At 44.5% G+C, this 16,027-nt stretch overlaps 1 protein-coding gene across 1 annotated transcript in view; it reads left to right on the top strand.

The window, feature by feature from the left end:
• The first annotated feature begins 5,562 nt into the window (after positions 1–5,562).
• The window catches only part of LOC308327312 (serine/threonine-protein kinase PAK 3), a 94,441-nt gene continuing 83,976 nt past the window's right edge, over positions 5,563–16,027 (top strand). The window contains exon 1 of the mRNA XM_080780635.1: positions 5,563–5,885. The gene's annotated coding sequence lies outside the window, so the exon portion shown is untranslated. The remainder of the gene's footprint in view (positions 5,886–16,027) is intronic.

Here is a 16,027-nt window from a genome sequence, read left to right as displayed (position 1 = left end):
CTGAGAGAGAGAGAGAGAGAGAGAGAGAGAGAGAGAGAGCCCAGATGCAGGTACAGCAGGAGGAGAGAACTGCGGTGAACTCAATACTGCCGCAGTCTGGCTGGAGTCAGGTTAGGGGGTTGTCCTCTCCTTCTGCAATGTACTCCTTGTTGATTCGCGCATGTGCTGTTTCCCGCTCCAAAAGAATGGCTCGTATGTCCTAATCTAGGGAGCTCTCCGTGGTTTTGATTAAAAGGACAACGTTCCGTCTTCATTTCTGGCTTCAGCCAAGCCTCTCGTTTGGAATATTAACGCTTCTAGGGAGACTTTAGCCTCTCGTTTGGAATATTAACGCTTCTAAAGAGACTTTAGCCTCTCGTTTGGAATATTAACGCTTCTAGAGAGACTTTATAGCGTGACCAGCAGCGCGAGGAAAGAATGGAAGATTATACCTCCCGGTTTTTGGGGTGCGTAACGGAAGGGAGGGGCTTTTCAGAGTAAACTCTGCCATATCTGCTGGCACTCCAGCGCCTTTATTATTTAAAGATGCTGGCGGCAACGGTTGTGTTTGTTGAATGTAAATGGTGTTGATCCCGCTGGGATCTGATCTCAGCTCGGCTCAGACTGGAGCACAGCACAGGTGCGGGCCCACGTGCAATTAACTAGCAGGCCATGGCCAGTGGGTTGAGAATCACTGTGGTAGACCAGTGGTTCTCAACCTGTGGCTCGGGACCCCCAGAGGTGTTCCCTCATGATTTTGAGGGGGTCCCCAGGTGACAGTGAAGTGACAATTTAACCCATTTTGGGGCGGGAACTCCTTTTGGTGTTTTAAGCATTGTTATATTTTAGCTATTGAAAAATAGCAGATCTACAAAATCACAATGCCTCGCAACATTTTCACAAATTATCTGTGGAACAGAGTCAAATTAAATGTAATGCCTATAGTAATTCCAATTGATTGTCAGGGTGGGGGTCGCAAGTTCAAATCACACACACACAGTCACACACACACACACACACACACACACACACACACACACACACCCCTCTTGCCAATTTACAATTTACAATTTAGGCATTTAGCAGACGCTCTTAATCCAGAGCGACTTACATTAAGCAAGAACAAAAGCATGGGAATACATCACATAAAGACATTTATCATGAAACATGCGTAGCTAAGAAAGTAACAGTGGAATATCTATAATGAAACTATACATATAAGCTATACATCTATACTACTATGCTACACATATGTACTATGACGTGCTATGACTACTAGAATTGCTATCTAAGGGGGTGGGGTAAGTGCTATGGGCCATGATGGAGTCTGAAAAGGTGGGTTTTCAGACTGCGGCGGAAGATTGGGAGTGATGCTGCAGTTCTGACTGCAATGGGAAGTGCATTCCACAGTTTTGGAGCCAGAAGGGAGAAGAGTTTGGGACGTGTGGATCTCATTGCCATCTCATTAGTTTCTCCTAGACACCTTGGGACGATGATTCATTGCACTCTTTGATGTTAAAACATAAAGGTTATCGAGGGGGTGATTTAAATTATTCATCAAGACCTAGCTTGTTTGAATACGTGTTTCCATGGCGACGCTACGCTGAAATGAAGCAGGTTCTTCTTCGGGGGCATGCCAAAGAGAAGGACCATGATTGGTTCCATTCAACGGTTTGCTTCATTGGCCGGTGTCCCCCAGGGGTCTGTACTTGGTCCACTCATTTTTGAGTGGTGCAACCACTCCTATAGACGGCTGTGTGTCCCTGGCTGTGTCCGAGCACGAAAATAGTGTTATAGCGTTTGTTCACCACCAAGTGTCACTGTTGCACAGCCAGACACACACACACACACACACACACACACACACACACACTGATTTTTTCCCCCTTCACTTTAGATAACAGATCTACAAGACCACGTCCACTCTGAGTTACAGACCCATAAGGGTCCATTTGGTTCCACTTTGGGAACCACAGCTGTAATTTGTACTTCACTGTCAAGTGACTCTGACATTCTGGTCAGAAAGCCAACCAGCACATCGGATGCAAATGATTCTGTCGCAATTTTTGCATAATTTAATCAAAACACGATTCAACCTTCAGTCTATTCATTCTTCTTTTATTCAACATATACACTCTGTTGAAGAATTTAATACGTAGCGCGACAAGTCTTTTGGTGTTATCCTTGTAGCTCAAATGTTTTACTGTATCTCTGTGCCGTTTGCATTTTTGACTAACTAAAGTAATCAATCAATCAATCAATCAATGATAATTTATTAGGGCTGCAGATATTGATTATTTCTTAGTGATTATCCTATCGTTAACTTGTTCGCTGAATCGAATAATCTAGGGTTGTTTTGAGTATGCGGTTTGTACAGTGTAGATATTTGTAGGACTTTCTTTTAGAGAACCAATTATCAACCTAAGGGTTTTATTACACTTCTGCGCACAACAATTTCATGCAAAAATGTAAATGAAAATACCAGATCTACAACCTCTACAACTCTTTGTGATGTGTTGTGAACTTTACATGTGCTATTTTCACTTCATTTACATTTTTCTTTTGACTGTTTTGCCTATAATATAAGTGACTATACTAATCGCTATTTTTTTTTAAATTATTTCTTATTTATTCTCATTGATGAAATCAATGATTTAGGTTAACTGTGTCAGCCTTACGTGTTGTTTGGTTTTAAAGCCAAAATGTCTTATTCACATCCCGCTATCAAACCACGAGTCGAGGACAGCAAAAATATAATATGAAACCTATACAAAAACAAAGCAAAAAACATCAAATCGAGTTCTGTCATTAAAGGACCACTTCACCACTTTGCAACTTTTCTTCATAAAATAGGTCCACAGTCTCACACTAATGTTCACGAATAGAGCACCGAAGTCCTAACGTCACTGTCAGTAGAGGGCGCCAGTCCACCGGTTCGTGTACTTATTATTTGCATTGAAATCCCCATAGGGGGATTTTTAGATCTCTTCATTTAAGAACTGTGTTTGAAAAACACAGTTCAGGGGGGTGGCTGTGTGTCGTTAATGATGTCCCTTAATATTTGACACAGCCAGTTTCTGGAGAAAATGGAATTAATTTGGCCACAAAAGCCTTGAAAGCAATGTCGCTGCTAATATACAGTATGTAATATGCGCCCTCTACTGACAAAATGTCACTTTAAATGTGCAACATTTTCTTTGTTAAAAATAAGTGTTACATTTCCCTTCCCATTTGAGTGAACGGCGTCAAACAGAATGAACACAGCCATGATTATTATTTGTTGCAGCCGTGCAGAGCCATGAGGGACCGACACTAAGGCTGGTTGTCAGGACAACCCCGTCAGGATTCAGAGAGCGCTGCGTTCGGACGCGCCTCCACCTATAAATCCACATTTATCACCTCCTCGTATATACCACAGCGCCGCTGAGAAAGGCAGATCTACAGGCTCACAACGCGCTGCACCCCGCGGCACGTTGTGAGCTTGTAGATCTGCTTTTTTTGGGGGCGGGTGTGGAGGGGGGGGGGGGGACGCTCGGTACGTACGACCCAAAGTGTACAATAAATCGAGCTTTAGGCAAGAAGCGCTACAGTATATAGTATATAGCCGTGAGCCTGAGAGCAGATGCCGCACCAGCCCAGCCAATGACAGGTGAGACAGAGGAAAAAGATGACATCATAGGCAAATTGGGGCAAGCGGAGTGCATTTTCGGTTTGCCGTCCCCCGCTCGCACCGCAACGCAACGCCACGCACCGCCCCGTGCGCACCGCACTTACCGCACGCACCGCACCGAACACACCGCAGCGCACCACAACGCGCTGCTCACCCGCCGCACAGCAGAGCTCGCAAAGCGTGCACTCTGGGGGGGGGGGATGGCGTTCACTTCACAGCTGCTGCTGTTACAGCCACCACCAGGTGGACAGAATTTATGATCAGTTCGTATAATTGTTCCGTCAGCTTTTACTTCTCTTTTTAGCTTAGTCAGACTCATCGCGTTTGATGACAAAACAAAATGGTATATATACATATATCCTTCTATCCTAATAGACAAGGGGGTACACAAGCACATGGCCGTTTATCCGTGCTCCTTCTCCTACCAAACCACACTGTTATATATATATATATATATATATATATATATATATATATATATATATATCGGCTGGAAACAAAACCATAAACTGTCATCTTATTGATAGACTATAGTCTGGTCAATGTACGGTGTATTGATTGATTGAATACTTTTAACAGTTTGCAAAAAAAGGTACAGTTTAATATAGCCTAGAATGCTAAAAGGATTGAACCCAAGGAAGCACTACTATGGCTTGTTTCCATTGGGGTCCTGTCTATGTGTAGGCTATTCAATTCATTGAAACATTTAGTTACAGACTGGCGTGCACTGGCCATATATGGAGTGTGTCTTGAATGTACCAATAACTGTAGCGGACATTTCTCTTGCAAGGATCATAATAGAATATTTTAATGTTCATAGTTTTAATGCTACATTATGATCACTGTTTTGAAGCACTATTGTGGTTATAATAACCACAGAGATACAGATTGTCGTAGTCATTTTCCAGCGTCTGTAGCAGATGGAGACATGAAATGACACGGATGCTTTTGGGGATTGAATGGTGTTCCAGAGATGGGTTACAACAACTGCTCTACCCTAAGTTGAGCGATTGAATACTTTTATTAACAGTTTGCGATTATACAGCGATGCTAAAAGGATAGCCTATTCAATTCATTGAGACATTTAAAGTAATTACAATAATTATACAGGACATCAACAAGACAACATACAGTAACAACATTCCAGGAGATGTATAGCAAGCAGGAACGTGTTGGTGTGTACGTTGTTCTCGCAAATAATTAATGGTGCATATTTTTGTCTCTTCGCTCAATGCATAAAAAATAACCACTCAAAGTTTTGCACACACACAAAATCAAAGTGGAACAAGACAATCAAGATAAAATAATGTACAAATACATATTGAATATAAATGGGAATAAAATAAAAGGTGTGAATATTGCTGTGTAGCATTTACACTTTGAGTAATACTAGTATCTTGTGAAACTATACATAGATTGCACATTTTCTGTTAGAGATAGTTATACATCCATATGGGATGTTTTGAAAGTTGACAGGAGTATTTCAATGTTTTTTTGCATTCACTCAGTAATATACAAAACATGTGCGACAACTAGCAGCAATTTATTCAAATGTAATTGAATTAAAGTGAGTGTCTCTGTTTATATAATAACACAGGGGTATAAACTGTGTACACACATTGATTCCTATCCCTTTGTATTCCTCCCTCCCTCCCGCCTGGCCTTCTCTCCGGGCAGGTTTGGCCGGTGAAACAGAAAACCAACCCTACGGTCGGGTGCTCGCTCACTCACTCGCTCGCTCGCTTGCTTGCCGGCTGGCTGGCCGCCTCCCCCCCCACCCCAGACCCTCCACTTGCCTTCATTAATATTCAGCAGTCCCTCGGCCAATGGGGCGTGCGGGGCGGTGATGACATCATGGGCTAGGGAACAGTGAGCAGCCAGTGAAGCATCCAGCCAGGCAAGGCAAGGCAAGGCAAGGCAAGGCAGCCTCTCTCTGCTCCAACTGAACCAGAGCCCTGTTGGCTCTTTTCTCCTTTTTATCTCCTCCTCTCTTCTCCTTTCCTAGAGCGGTCAGGAGAACTGGTCTGACGAGACAGAGAGACACAGAGAGAGAGCGAGAGAGAGAGAGAGAGAATGGCAGCAGCAGCAGCAGCCCTGCCTGGGAACAACTGTCAGTGAAAAAAGGGGGAAAGGGAACTGCTTTAAAAACGCTTTCGTTTTGTGGATCGGGTGATGGAATGAGACCACGGCCACAAGCGGCGGCTCCCCTGCCAGAGAATGTCAAGACATATTTCAGGTATTTCTTCCTTTCCTTCCTTCTCTAAAAAGAAATAAATAAACCCTCCATGTTGGTAACGTATACAGTATATATAGGAGGAGGATGTTGTTAGGGGGAGGAGGGAGGAGGAGGAGGAGAGAGGGGAGTATGTGTGTGTACGTTAGGGGTGCTGCTGTGTGTGTGTGTGTGTGTGTGTGTGTGTGTGTGTGTGTGTGTGCGTGTTCAGCCTCCTCCTGCTGTTCCAATGCCCTGCTGTACTTCTAGACCAACGGGCAGCTGTTGTTATCCTCCTTGCTGCTCTGAGAGAGAGAGAGAGAGAGAGAGAGAGAGAGAGAGAGAGAGAGAGGGGGGAGAAGGGGAGGGGGTAGAGAGTTGGGGGATAGAGAGGAGAGATAGAGACAGGAGAGAGAGAGAGGGGGGGGGTGGGGGGGGGATGGATGCCTGCCTCAGATGAGGCTGGACATGTTTTGTGTTATCATATCATATATACCCCCTCCAGACCTCCCTGCATCATCACATCCTGTCTTGTATTTTACGCACGCACACACCCGTGCGCTCGCACGCACACACGCACACACGCACACCCTTGGAGGGAGCTGCACAGAAAAAAGGGAAAAAAAGCATCTCTCTCTATTGATGGGAGGAGGTGCCGTTATAGGATCAATGGTGCTGTTTGTAAGCTGGGGTCTCTGTGTGTGTGTGTGTGTGTGTGTGCGTGCGTGCATGCAGTTCAAATGCAGCAGCAGCTGCAGTGGATGGCAGGCAGGCAGGCAGTGCCTGAGCAGAAATGCAGCCGTGCTATATTTGGGTCCTACGGTATATGGTACCCAGGACCCAGTGGCTGAGGGGTGTGTGGGTGGATGGGATAGGTCTCAGAGGGATGGGTCCTACGGTATATGGTACCCAGGACCCAGTGGCTGAGGGGTGTGTGGGTGGATGGGACAGGTCTCAGAGCCATGGATGGATGGATGGATGGATGGTTTATTATCATGCTGACGGATGCTCCTTTGTTATCTCCGCACTCCCCCCCCTATCTTAGGGAGGGGATTCTATCAGACGATAGCGTTCTGTGTGTGTGTGTGTGTGTGTGTGTGTGTGTGTGTGTGTGTGTGCGCGCAATGTATGTCTCTCTCTCTCTCTGTGTATGCTTTTTCCGTGTAGAGACACACACACACACACACACACACACACACACACACACACACAGAGAGAGAGCAGTGATGAGCCTCTCGCTCGTTGGTTGGTTGGTTGGCTCGTGGCCACCTCCAGGGCATCGTAACGCGGTCGTATCGGGCGCTGTAGCGGCTAGCAGGTTTCATGGCGGCTCCGGTGGTGACACCACAGAGATATGTACAACATCTGGTCAGCTGACTCCGCCCCACCCCCCCCATAGAGTCAGGGGTGGAGGCGGTGTTGTGAGGGGGAATGGGGGCTCTCACCGCCCATGATGGAAGATAGAGGGTGGGGATGGATGGATGGATGGATGGATGGATGGGGGTTGCTGCCGCTTGGCTGGCGCTCATTTCTGATTGCGACGCTGTGGGGTAGGGCCGTTGGGGGAGGGGGGTTCCATTCCTCCCAGGAAGCACTGGCGTTCCTCCTTCTCCTGTTTTGAGAGAAGCAAGGCCTGATGGGAAAACCTTGTCTTGTCTTGTCTGTGTGTATGTGGCGAGAGAACGAGAAGAGAGCCAGGGGAAGATACAGAGAGAGAGACAGACAGACAGACAGACAGATAAACAGGGGAAGATGGAGACAGACAGACAGACGGACAGGTGTTGTTATAGGGCAGTCGTCACCTCTCAGACATCACAGAGGGTGTGTCGTAGCGTTTGACGGAGCGGTTGATTGGGGGAGGGGAGAACTGACGGTGCTACTCCCTGTGTGCACGGGGCGCTCTGAGCCTCTGGTGTGTGTGTGTGTGTGTGTGTGTGTGTGTGTGTGTGTGTGTGTGTGTGTGTGTGTGTGTGTGTGTGTGTGTGTGTGTGTGTGTGTGTGTGTGTGTGTGTGTGTGTGTGTGTGTGTGTGTGTGTGTGTGTGTGTGTGTGTGTGTGTGTGTGTGTGTGTGTGTGTGTGTGTGTGTGTGTGTGTGTGTGTGTGTGTGTGTGTGTGTGTGTGTGTGTGTGTGTGTGTGTGTGTGTGTGTGTGTGTGTGTGTGTGTGTGTGTGTGTGTGTGTGTGTGTGTGTGTGTGTGTGTGTGTGTGTGTGTGTGTGTGTGTGTGTGTGTGTGTGTGTGTGTGTGTGTGTGTGTGTGTGTGTGTGTCCCCCTTCAGGCTCCATCCAGACATTCTAAATCATCCCCGGTCCCGACTCTCAATATTTCACATTTCTCTGAGTTCGGCGTTCCTTGAAATATTTACAGCCCTATATAAGCCTGATCTATACCTAGTGGCGTGCTGGTGTTGTACTCGCTAAATATCAGATCTACAAGCTCGCAACGCGTCACGAATGTGACTCGTTGCGAGCTTGTAGATCTGATATTCATACATCGAGCCATATACTTCATCGTAAGACTAAAACAGCGGAAATACAAGCTCGGCTACGTTGAAAATGAGGGCTTGGCCTCAACTGTATTTACGAGTATAAATAAAAATAAAGGTGAGAAGTCAAATTAAGGCTGAGACCGAGACGAGACAGAGTAAATGTAAATGTGGACCCGAGACGTACTCGAGGACTACAGCACAGTATACTGTACTACAGTAACAGTATACACAGTAACAGACTAGTCGCCCCCTTTACCATCTCGCCCCGGGCATACAGCCGGTGGAACTGCGTGGCCTGGTATTCCTAAAGTAACTATGTAAAGTAAATTATGCTTGAATGGTTAAACCTATAACCTTATTCCTAAATGGTAAATGGTGCATTTATATATCGCCTTTATCCAAGGCGCTTTACAATAGATAGTGCATTACATTCACCCATTCACACACACATTCATACACCGATGGCGGTGGAAACCATGCAAGGCACCAACCTGCACATCAGGAGCAATTGGCAATTTCAGTGTCTTGCTCAAGGACACTTCAGACACTAACTCTGGGGGAGCCCCGGGTTCGAACTGGCAACCTTGCGGTTCCCATCCAGCCACTCTACCACTCTACCCCTGAGCCACCGCCGCCCTAACCTTAACCTTAACCTTAACCTATCCCTAACCTTAACCTCAGTAAAACTATGCCTAAAAGGCTAAACCTAACCCTTTACCTAAACTGTACAAACTGTACAGCCGAGCCAGACAGTGTGGTTAGCGTTGTCAGAAGGGTGGGCGAGGAGGATGACGTTAGACTAGAGAGAGAAATGATGAACGGCATCAACAGACAGGAGAAGGTCATGTAGTGACCATGGAACCTCTTAGGCCTCACACACACACACACACACACACACACACCGCCCACTTACCGTACCACCGTTTACACTGCAAGGAATGGGTCTAAGTGGTGTCAAAGTGGTACTAAATGAGTTCCTAAAAAAAGTACCCACTCCAGGGTGGGTCCGAGCTATAGGCTAAGAGGGGCCAAACACTTCATAATGCCTGATCACTCACTGACTTTTTAGTTAGACTAGGATCATAGTTCTGTATAAATGCATTATTATAATAGATCATATTGTATTATAATCACACTCCATCTATTTTTGTGTATTGTAATTATCATAGTAGTAATACATTACAATACTTTACATTGTATTCTAATCAGTTATAATCCATATAGTGTATTATCATAATGAGTAATACAATTCATAATACATTATATTGTATTGTAGGCCTTATTACTTAATGTGAATGGAAACGGTAGATATGTTAATGCATTGTGGGGTGGTGTGGTGTAGTGCTGTGTGCTCCTAAACCTGCAGTCGAAAACGGGCTTTAAGGGTCCTCAGTCACTACAGATTTTTACTTTTTTGAGTGGCAGTAGCCCCTCCTATGTCCAGATTTTGGGTTGTACAAACTTTGTCCTATATACACAAACATTAAATCCCATTTGACAATGAATGGACAATTTTGAGTGTTGAAGACGAAGGTGATGACACAAATTCTGATTGGCCGGAATGACATGATGTACGATGATAAGATCGCCCCTCACTTCACACGGGTGTGACTTTCATATTTACATTAAAGGTTTCATGACATTCGTTTGAATTAAATTTCTTATTTTTTATTTTTGGATTCATGACCTCAATTACACCCAAAAAACCTGAAGCCTTTTGAGCTGCAATGAAAACAGGCAAACCAGTGAAAACGGTGACATCTGCTGGCAAATCCCATTGTCATATATGGGATTTGCAAGCTGTGACATCACAGTCAGCAGGGAAATCAGAGCACTTGTTTGAGCCAGAAAACCCCCAGAACACAGAAAAATTCTCAATATTAAAATTTGAGGGGTTTTTTTGGGTGCAAAAAATAAAATAAGTAAAGTTACAAAAAAACGTTTTGTTTGTCACAAGCCCTTTATCCAGTGGAACCCCTCTATTCTGAGGGGAACAGCAGGTGTCCCTAGCTGCCCTACAGCATTTAATTCACTGTGTTCTATGATGAGTAAAGCCACACTACATGTGACTGGTGGTGGTGGTGACTATATGACTGCATTGACTGGTCTTAAACCAGCTCCAAAACAAGTGACTCAGTCACTGTGACTCTGTATTATTTATGACACGTAGACGAGAAGCTTCTCTGAAATATCTGCCAAACAAATTGACTAAAATTACTTTGTCTTTTTTTTTTGCATGTTAACAATTGCATACTGTATCTTTGCTGTTGGGAAGAAACCACCTAACTTGAAATGAAAAATATACATTTTTCAGGTAATGAAGAAAACCTTATATATTTTTTTAAAACAAAGCAATACTGCCTCATCAAAGTTGGTATTGTGACTTTATATATTGTCAATTACTTGCATGAGAGGGCGAGACGTGGTGGAGTTAGCTGCTTTAGCAGACAGTTTGAGGGTCCAATTATGGTGTTAAGAGGTTTTGTCCGAAGCACTTTTTAATACTTTTCATTGGTTCAGTATATTTTTAACCACAAAGAAAGGCTGTTCAATAGCACTGATTTATGGGAAAAATATATTAAAAACCTCAAAAATGGAGTTAGGTGGTTTCCTCCTGACAGCAACGATATTTAAAACGAGTAGTAGTGGAGGTAGTAGCTGTGTAACTGTACCTATTGGCTGAGACAGATGTGGAACTATTCCTATTGGCTGAGGCAGTATAGACGTGGAACTATTCTGAGGCAGTAGATGTGGAACTATTCCTATTGGCTGAGACAGTAGATGTGGAACTATTCCTATTGGCTGAGGCAGCAGATGTGGAACTATTCCTATTGGCTGAGGCAGCAGATGTGGAACTATTCCTATTGGCTGAGGCAGTAGACGTGGAACTATTCCTATTGGCTGAGGCAGTAGATGTGGAACTATTCCTATTGGCTGAGGCAGTAGATGTGGAACTATTCCTATTGGCTGAGGCTGTAGATGTGGAACTATTCCTATTGGCAGAGACAGTAGATGTGGAACTATTCCTATTGGCTGGGACAGTAGATGTGGAACTATTCCTATTGGCTGGGACAGTAGATGTGGAACTATTCCTATTGGCAGAGACAGTAGATGTGAAACTATTCCTACTGGCTGAGGCAGTAGATGTGGAACTATTCCTATTGGCTGAGACAGTAGACGTGGAACTATTCCTATTGGCTGAGACAGTAGATGTGGAACTATTCCTATTGGCTGAGGCTGTAGATGTGGAACTATTCCTACTGGTCGTGGCATTACACGTGCAACAATTCCTCATAGGATGAGGTATTAGAAGATGTGGAACTATTCCTATTGGCCCGAGACAGTATAGATCCATTCCTATTGGCTGAGGCAGTTGATGTGGAACTATTCCTATATTGGCCGTGGCATTTCACAGGGAACGGTTCCTGTTGTCAGGAAGAGCGTTTTGTTGAACTGTCGTCCATAAATCCTGCCGGTTGGTTGGTTGCCCTGATCACATCACGGGCCAATCAGGCCTGACTAATTGATCAGTGTCATCGGGGCAGTGGAACGCTGCGGTCCACAGGCCACAAGACATGACGTATTCATTACAGATCACACACACACACACACACACACACACACACACACACACACACACACACACACACACACACACACACACACACACAATTTACCATATTTGCACCCACTCCTACGGGATGGCGAAAAATGTTTGTCAATTTGTCAACAAATTAAAAACTAGACTAAAATGTTATAGGGCCTATAGCGGAGAAGAGATCGAGTAAAGTAATTTTATTAAAACTAAATGGAATTTTATTCAAGAGACAAAATGTTGCTGTCAAAATGCAACACTGCTTGTAAATTGGCAATTTTCCGCTACATACTGTCCATTTGCATGGAAAGGCATACAAATTTGAAATACAAGGTTTCTGCCCTGCAGCGAACACACAGCGAACACACACACTGCTCTCTGTGTGTGTGTGTGTGTGTGTGTGTGTGTGTGTGTGTGTGTGTGTATACTGGGCTGTGTGCATGTTACGCTTATGAGGTCACACACACACGCTGCTGTATGTGTGTGTGTACTGGGCTGTGTGCACGTTACGCTCATGAGGTCACACACACACACTGCTGTGTGTGTGTACTGGGCTGTGTGCACGTTACGCTTATGAGGTCACACACAGTCACACACACACACTCCAGGAAAGGTTAACCCCCTGAAGCTTGTAGTTTGTAGTGTGTATTTCCAGGTCCAGGTTTAAAACCAACCTGAACCTAAAAAACTACAGCATATTAGGAACATGTACAGCACAGTGTATTTGTAGATTTGTATCTTTGTGGCTGAAGTTGAAACCAGCTCAACTTTCTTGTATAGCTTTTGTGGCAGTTGTAATAGCTTTCGCAGCAGCTACAAACGTCGGATGCATCTTTGTATCTTCTATTCTTCATGTCACTGCATGGCTTCCGTTGAATGGTAGACTAGACTTGTATCTTTGCATCTGCCCGTGTGAACAGGGCCGGCAGCAAAGGGGATGTGCTATAGTATAGATCTAGGTGTGCCCAGAGCAATCGAGCAATGGGTGTGTGTGTGCCATTATGCTAGTTTTACACACTGACACGACTATACAGTAAACTTCACACCCAGGAACTGTAACACACACCCCATTATTAGTGTGATTAGTTTCAGCTGTGTTGCTATATAGTATGCTGTATTGGAAAACAAAGTGCAGCATGTCATCCTAGGGTTTCATCGGGCCCTTACAGTCGTACAGATAGTCTTTCAGACAACATTTTAACCCATTCTGAGCGGGAACCCGTTTTGGTGTTGGCATCATGTTATGCTTTAGCTATTGAAAAATAGCAGATCTACAAGCTCATAGCGCGCCACTCGGTGGCGCGCTATGAGCTTGTAGGTCTGCTATTTTCTTTTTAATCGAAGAACGACTGACTTTTTTAGACTCTGATCTCAAGTCAGAATGGGTTAATCAGACCAGTGTGTGTCCAGTGGAAACCTCGTATGAATCTGATCTCAGGTCAGAATGGGTTAAGAGCCCATGGGCACGAGTAGTGAGTCGCTTAAAAGAAGAAGACAATCTGATTGGTTGGTTCGACGACATGAATTATATATATATAACTGAGCATAGTGTGACGTAAACGAAGCCGCCCGTTGTTTACGACAGGAAGCAGTGGTCTGTGAACAGGTAAACAGAAGCACAGGTAAACAGAACGTCTCCCTGACGAAGAAGAACTCAAGGTCACGTTTCAGGTAGCCTGGAACTCACCTATGCTTTTTATGGCATAGTTTCTCCCGGCAGGATCCGCCGGGAGAAACTATGCGCAGCTGCGCGGCATGAGACTAATTACTTAGAGCGACAGAGAGAGAGAGGAGTGTGTGTGTGTGTGTACATGTGTGAGTGAGTGTGTGTGTCAATTTAACAAAGGTGCAGACGATCAGAAATCAGCAGAGAGTAAGCGATGTTTGTGCTACTCTATGCCGAATTGAAGTGGACTCAGACCCAGACTTTTTTTTTTCTCCCTGGAATTAAAAACGTCTGGGTTTCCGAGGCTACGTTTTCAGGGAACGTGAGAGAAATTAGGCACTTTTCCAGACCTTGGAAGGAACGCCAAATATCTCTTTAACGCTGGATTCATGCATTTGCATGTTTGGCTCAGGTGACATTAATCAGCCATGCAGCCAGGCCTGTTAAATGGTGCGGTATAGGTCATGAGGACAACAGATATTTACATACTACACTAGTTCATATCTAAATGACAATGTCAGTTGCTTGTATTCATGTAATTATCATGGAAATTGCTTTTTGAAAACCTTTTTTCAAAAAGTAATTTCCATAAAATATGTGTTATAATATTTGTCTCGGTTACAAATCGACACACGATTGCGACGTAACGTAAACCGCCGAGTTTCCGCAGCAAGTTTTTTTGCGACACATTGTGTGTACACACACACACACTCACACACACACACACACACACACACACACACACACACACACACACACACGCCAATTTGTCCTCATGTTTTCTCATGCCAATATAAGGCTCCTTCGAATTGAATCGCTCGCGACGCAGTTCAACGACAAGCGCAGGCACGTGCAAAAAGTTTTAAAAAAAGTGTTTATATAGAGTTTAGGTGAGTTTACCAGTTTGGATTTCTTCCACTCCTTTCCTGACATCACATCAACTGCTCAACTGAATAATATTAGGAAGCGGAGGGAGATTTAACAGTTTCCAACATTTATAAAACATTGTTTAGGAGAATGCCAAATTATTACACACGTGCAGTTTTTTCCACATTAGTCCAGCATTTAAATGGTATCTGTTGGCTCTGCCCCTGAAGCAAATGCTTTCATTACAGAGTCCTGGCGTTGTGCTTGCGTGACCAAACATCTATACTACACTGTGTCCTGCTAATGGACAGGCCGCGTAGCTGAGTGGGAAGCCGGTTCGACTGCTGGCTCGTCCACTATGCTATTATGTGTCCATTTTGTCCCCGAGAGACACTTAACCCCACAGAGGACAAGCATTATGATCTATGTTTATCTATATTTTCTCTGCATGTTGAATACCGTATGTACGTTCCCTGCGCAAGTGCTGACATTGAGCTAATGCGTTCCCAGTATAGGCGATCAAATGAATCTTGATGAGCGGGTCAAAATGGGTAAAAAAGTCATTGGTCCGACAACGAAAACCTATCTCTAACCATAACCATAACCGCAAGCACGGAGCAGCGCATGTTCACCAACTTGTGTGTGCACCCCGGTCAAAATTCGTGTCAGATCGAGATATGACCTTTGACACAATCTAATAAATGTCTCAGTAGAAGAGCAGGGAGACAAAACCAGCTGAATTGTATAAGTTACATTTTATTAATTAAAAAAGGTTACACAGTGCTGCTGTAATGTATGTATAATAGGATCATTAACATATAGTTGACATAAAAATTATCGTTTTTATTTTATTTTTTAATCGACAAAAAATTGCCCTTTTTTTCAACCTAACGCCAGAGCCTCGCTCACTGCGCAGAACGCATAACCACATATTATTTCAGGCTCTAGCAAAAGAGGAAATGACATGTCATGTTTCAGTTTCAGTTTCCACGGGGGATATAAAGTAAGCAAGTAGCCTTGTCTGTCGAACCATGAGGCCCATAGGGCACTGGGGCAGGAGCCTATCTCCTGTTTCTGTAGCGTGAGGCAGCTTGATGTACAAGTACACCCCCTGGACATGACACTCGGCTAGTATGTCACAGGGACTTGCCCCCAATCCAACCCTTGATGCTGAGTGTCAAGCAGGGAGGCACTGGGTCCCATTTTTACAGTCTTTGGTATGACCCGGCCGGGGATCGAACCCCAACCTCCCAGTCTCAGTCTCTTACCACAAGGCCGCTGAGGTGGTACCCAGGGGGATATAATCACTTTTCAATGTTTTTACTTCATATCACTATCAGTCATGCATTGTTCACCACATTCATCCTGGCTTCCCTATTCTGGGCTATGTACAGTGTATAGGCGAAGATCTTCATATTCATTTTTGTCTAAAAAATCTTCCAACTTTTTATACGTTTGTGAGCTTCCGTTATAACTGCCCGTACGATGAATCTTGTTATAAAATGGCTTGCTTATACATTCCATGTGATCATAGTAGCCTACAGTGCCTTTT

The sequence above is a fragment of the Protomyctophum bolini genome (assembly GCF_963924005.1).
Source record: "Protomyctophum bolini genome assembly, chromosome: 13".
Taxonomy (NCBI): Eukaryota; Metazoa; Chordata; class Actinopteri; order Myctophiformes; family Myctophidae; genus Protomyctophum; species Protomyctophum bolini.
Note: the sequence above shows the minus strand (reverse complement) of the source record. Positions and strands in the feature narration are given on the sequence as shown.